The 5778-nt window shown below is 39.4% G+C and overlaps 1 long non-coding RNA gene across 1 annotated transcript; it reads left to right on the forward strand.

The window, feature by feature from the left end:
* The first annotated feature begins 458 nt into the window (after window positions 1-458).
* LOC118841271 lies at window positions 459-4555 on the forward strand. Its single transcript, XR_005009847.1, has 3 exons — window positions 459-492; window positions 1721-1859; window positions 4165-4555. It is a non-coding gene; the product is annotated as an uncharacterized LOC118841271 (long non-coding RNA).
* The last annotated feature ends 1223 nt before the right edge of the window (window positions 4556-5778 follow it).

Raw genomic sequence — 5778 nt, forward strand, 5'->3', positions numbered from 1 at the left:
CAAGGGGGAAAAGCTTATAGACAAGAATAACTTGCCCAGGAAAGCTGAGCATAATCCTATAGGAGGAAAATGGAATTTTAAAGAAATAGATGACTTCTTAGCATTTCTGATAAAAAAAAAACAGAGCTGCATAGAAACCTTTTAAATGCAGGCATTTTGAGAAACATACAAAGATAAACATGAAAGAACAATCATAAAGGACTCGACAAGGATAAAATGCTTATAGTCAAAAATGGGGAAATGACATATGTGTTCCCTTGAACCCTATCGATATCACAGGTCATAATGGGAATCTAACTATCATTTTGTATTTCTCAAAGTCAGGGGGAAAACCAAACTATTCTCTTTTACAACTAGAGGGCAATCATGCAGTACTTTTTTATGCATCTGCTAACCACTGTTAAGGGACTGAGACACTGGGCCTGAAGGGATGCAAATCATGCAGTCATAGAGTTAGAGCTGAAAGAAACCTTAGAGGCCATCATCTTACAGGTAAGGAAACATGAGGCCAGTTGCAAAGGGGGAAAACTGACTTTGTATTTGTCTCCTCAGCACCAAGCAAAGTGCCTGGCAAATAGTAAGTATTTAATACATTATTATGGGACCACATTGAGTTGGATTGATGCACATGGGCATCAGGAAGTAGTCAGATGACAGGCACCCATGGCCTTGCTCAATTTGGAGGCTACATGAGCTTTGTGAACACCTGACCATTCAAGGTGAGGCAAGGGTGAGGTGAATGTAGTATGTATGTGGATGCTTCAAAGTCAGAACAGAGTGGCTGCTGATGAGTAAAGCAACTAAGTATCTCCCCACCTTCCTCTTGCCAGCACTGTAGCATGATATGAATTTAAAATAAGAAATGTTAGAAAATTTTGAGTCTGGTAGCCTTCAGTCACTGGGATTGCTATTGATCTCCTTCCCCTTTATGTGAATTGTGATGTATGTACATGGGGTTAGAGTTTATAATCCACCTAATGTCTTTCCCACAGTGTATACCAGTATGGAGTGAACAATAACATTAGTTTTAAGATAAGATTCTAAATATAGCACATCAGAGTTGTTGACAGCTGAGCATGGCTCCAGGTTTCTGTTTCCAAAGAAGAATTCCCTAAAAGGCACTTAATAATCTAACAATAGTTAGCTGAACAGTCTTGGCTCCTCTTAGAAAATGGGCATTTATAAATGATTTATTCATTCATTCAAACATTAATTCTGAAAGTTCAAATCATGTTCTTTTAATCAGATCAACTCTTCAGCAAGATTTATGTAATGTTGTAACTTGTTCTTAATCATACAATCATCTTGTAATATTCCAGAGCAATCATGTAAATATAACTGTAGTGAGTGGTGCTATAGAAGGTACTTGTTCCTTTCTGTTTACCTCCTTCCTTCTGGAAGGGGCAAAAGTGAATCTCATCTAGACTTGGTCTATTTTTGTTACCTTTCCTTTCTCACTTTCCTAGATGTTTAATTAGCCAACCCTGTTACAGCAACTAGCTTACTTTATCCTAGGCACAATACAATGCCCCTCAGGTCCACCTGGCCCCTTTCTCCACTGTTTTATGGCATTTATAAGTTAAAAGTTATTAGTACAATCACAATAGCTCAGAGCCCCCAGTTAAGAAAATCTCTAACATTCAGACAAAAGTTTAGTTCCTTGTCCTAATTTAAAGTTTAATGTATCTCTAGCTAACTCCTGGCCTCTTTATGTTTGTAGCAAAATGAGGATACAAGAAACATTTAGGTAAAAGGAGTGAATGGAGTAGATTACAGTGAATTTTGCTGAATAGAAACAGGGAGAGGAAGTTGGGAAAAGAACAGACCTTGGAGGGGAAATTGCCTCTGTTTTTGAACAGGTGAGTGTTTCTTCTTTTTTCTTTCTCTTTTTTTGGAGGGGGAAAGGCAGGGCAATTGTGGTTAAGTGACTTGCCCAAGGTCACATAGCATCCGGATTTGAACTCAGGTCCTCCTGACTCCAGGGCCAGTGCTCTACTCACTGCACCAGCTAGCTGCCCTGAGAGTGTTTCTTTTAGCTTTAGTCCAAGTCCTCTGTCCTGAGATGCTTACAAGGACCAATGACCCACCTCAATCTTCTCCCTTCTCTGCCAAAATTCAACCCACATTTCAGCCTCTCTTTTTTATTTCTCCATCTTAGTTTATCCTATTGCCCTAAACTCCCAATTCTTTCTAGCTTAGATTACTAGGTCCCAGGCAGAGTTGGGGATGCTTTCTGTTCACTGTTGCTGCTGATGCTGACTTCTTTCAGTTTCCATTCATTTCTCTCAGTTGGTCTCAGTGTGTGTCTCTTTAAGAACCCCCAGTCATGACTCAAGATAGTTCAAAGATGGTGTCCAAATTAGTCTTAGGGCCAAGAGGATGTTCTTGTCCCTCTAAACTACAAATCCCAATATGCCAGTCAGTTCTCAAACCCCTGTGATATAAAGAAAATAGAATCTGAGCATAACCAGATTCTTTTATCTTATATCTCCATTCCTTTCATTTTATATTCTGTAAAAGAGAGGGAAAAACACTACCATCCTAGTGTCATTTACAATTCTCTTTGAAGCTGTGCTGGACTTAGAACCTTGACCATCCCCATCTAGTGTCTCTGGTGTTCCTACATGGTAAGGTAACAGATTAGAGAATACTGTTGTTAAAAATAACTTCCCTTATCTCATTTTCTAATAAACAGTTCCAATTTTAAGGCCTCTAGCCTTTCACATAAGCAGAAGGGTTAAATCTCTAATTTTAGGTCTCTTTGTGATGACTTTTAACAAACTCAAGTGGAGATGTCTCCCTACCATTCCTGTTCGTTCCATGACTAACCAATTAATAGCAATGGTGCTCAATGGAAATATGTGCTAGGTTGTATTCCCTTAGACCTCTTTGTGAGTTCTGTCCTCTCTCCTATCTACGGTAGGCATACTCAAGATTAATTTTTTAAAAGATAATTATTTAATAAACCCTATTTCTGGGCAACAAGAAACTGCCAATTTCCAAAGTCAACCTGATTTTCAAACCTGATTCTTTTAAAACCACTGACTGAACATCAACCTGTAGAATCGATTTTTACAACATTTATAAAAATGTTGTTTTCTTCACAGAAGAGAAATGATAGTTGAAACCATGCAAGTGGGTGAAAGTCTCCTGGGAGAGTAAAGAAAGGAGATGAGGGCCAGCAACAGAACCCTAGGGAAATGACATAATTGAAAAAGGTGAATGGATCTAATGGGAGATGAGACAGAAAGGAACAGGGAGAAGGATGAACAAGGAAAGGAAACCAAGTGGTGTAATGCTATGGTATAAACCTGGAGCGAAGAACCTTTGGCCTGAGGCTGCGATCCATCATATCACTTAATTCTAGCAAGCCTAGAGCAAGTAGTTCTAAAAATACAGACATGCCAATAGAGTTTCTTCCCTTTCAAAATGACATTTTAAGTGCACCCAATCTATCATCGCTGTAACTTATTAAAATGTGCTGATGGTGGAGTAGGTGTCAGTCTAATGTTTGTGCTGTCATGGCAACCAGAGATGAATATTTCAATCTTGTATATGGCCTTCAACAGTTGCTTTTTGTAATTGTGTGCAGTCCACAAATGATTTTTCCCCCTGTAGAGTCAGTGGCCTATGACAGAAATAGGTTCCCCACTCTTCTTACATAACTGAGTTAAAGTCAGTCAAGAGAAAGGGGAGAGAACAAGTGTGTATATAGAACCTACTATGTGCCACGCACTTTGCTAAGTGCTTTACAAAAATTAGATTATTGGATCCTCACAACAACCCTGGGAGGTAGGTGTTATTATTATCTCCATTTTACAGTTGAGGAAACTGAGGCAAGTAGAGACTAAGTGATTTACCCAGGGTCACACAGCTAGTAAATATTGGAAGTCACATTTGAATTCAGAACTTCCTGACTGCAGGTCCAGTACACTATGCCCTTAAGGAAAAAAAATGTAGTAGTAATGCCTATTCTTGTCCATCTCACTGGGATGGTTGGAGGGTGATTGAAGGCAAATGTGAAATTACTTTGCATTTATAGGAGGAAAGTATGTAAATCCTAGAGTGCAATATTAATATTAAACAGAAATTTTAGCTTCACTTATTTCTGCTCCTGAAATTCAATACTGTTTTATTTATTTCATTCTACGTCCAACAAACTAGGCTTCAGCAACCCCAAAACAGCATCATGATCAAAAACAGAGATTTTACTGCAGTCTCAGAGAGAAGCCTTTATCCAGCTGTCCTCATGCTGGAACGGTAGGACAGACAGAATGCTGATGGATCCTCATCCCATCCTTCATCACCCTCCTCCCTTACTATCACACTGCTCAGTTGGGAGAAAATGAAAAAATCTACCAAGGATGGTCATGTACACAGAAATCTGTAATGTGGCCTTGTCACTGTCTCAGGCTGATTCATCTCATTTCATCTCAGCATTCTCCATCACAGTCATTTCAGTTTACTCTTAACTGGTCTTTATATAGGCTAAGATTGTGTGAATCACTACATTCATATCTTTCCTGGTCCAACCAATTTGAAGTAAAATCTTACTTCTGACAGGCTACTGATCATCTTTGTTGATGGGCATTTGAAATATCAAAATATGAAAATTTCTAAGAGACTAGGAGAGAGGGAGGGAGGGAGGGAGGGAAGGAGGGAGGGAAGGGAGGACAGGGAGAGAGAGAGAGGAGACAGAGAGAGAGAGAGAGAGAGAGAGAGAGAGAGAGAGAGAGAGAGAGAGAGAGAGAGAGAGAGAGAGGAGGGAGAGAAGTACTGGAAAGTGCCCTGAATTTGGAGTAAGAAGACCTAGGTTCAAAGCCTGTCTCTGCCATATTCTACCTACATTTCCTTGGGTAACTCATTTAACTTCTCTGGGCCCCACTTCCTTTATCTGTAAAATGAAAGGGCTGGACTAGAGTCTGGGTTCCTAATTCTGTTGTGTGTCATGAACACCCTTGGCAGTCTGGTGAAGCCTATCAACCCAATCTCAGAGGAATGTTTTTAAATGAATAAAACAAAATGCATGGTAGTACAAAGAAAACAAATTATATTGCAGTAAGTGTCATTTTTCCCATCCAAGTACATGGACTTCCATGAAACCTATCAATAGACTTCCTTGTGGCCCAATGGACCCCAAGTTAAGAAACCATGGACTAACTAATCTTTAAGGTCTGTTCTTCCTTTAAATCCTGTAAATGATTTGCAGAAAGTAGACCTAAATCCTATATATCCATATTAACCTGCCTTCCCCAATGGATAATAAGATCCTTCAGGGCAAGAACCAAATTTTATATTCCTTCCCATATCTATCCCTCTTGCCTCTGAACATGGGACTGAGTACATAGTAAGCATTCAACAAACTATGTGACTAATCTCCCAAACAAAACAAAACAACATAGTCTCTTCCCAAACAAAATAACCAGATCTTGGCCTTATCAGCTCTGTTAATGGATGATTTGCACTGCTAACTGTCTTGTTACCCCAGAGGAAATCACGCATTTGCTTGTTGGCTTGTATTTTATACAGTATTATCATGGCTTACTGCCTCCAAGAATCTAGGGCTTTATGTATAAGCTTTGTACTCATCTCCCCAAATAGTTAAAGGGTGCATAAAAATGTGATCAATTTATAAGAAGGGGCAGAGAACTTGTAGACGAAGACCCAGGGTTCCCCATGTTAGACAAGATCTACAAATAACTCTCTGATCATAACCCTATAGAGGACAGTACTCAATATCTCAGGAATTTGCCCAGCCTGCCTTAGGAAGGTAATCTG

The sequence above is a fragment of the Trichosurus vulpecula genome, chromosome 3 (genome assembly GCF_011100635.1).
Source record: "Trichosurus vulpecula isolate mTriVul1 chromosome 3, mTriVul1.pri, whole genome shotgun sequence".
In the NCBI taxonomy this organism is placed as follows: domain Eukaryota; kingdom Metazoa; phylum Chordata; class Mammalia; order Diprotodontia; family Phalangeridae; genus Trichosurus; species Trichosurus vulpecula.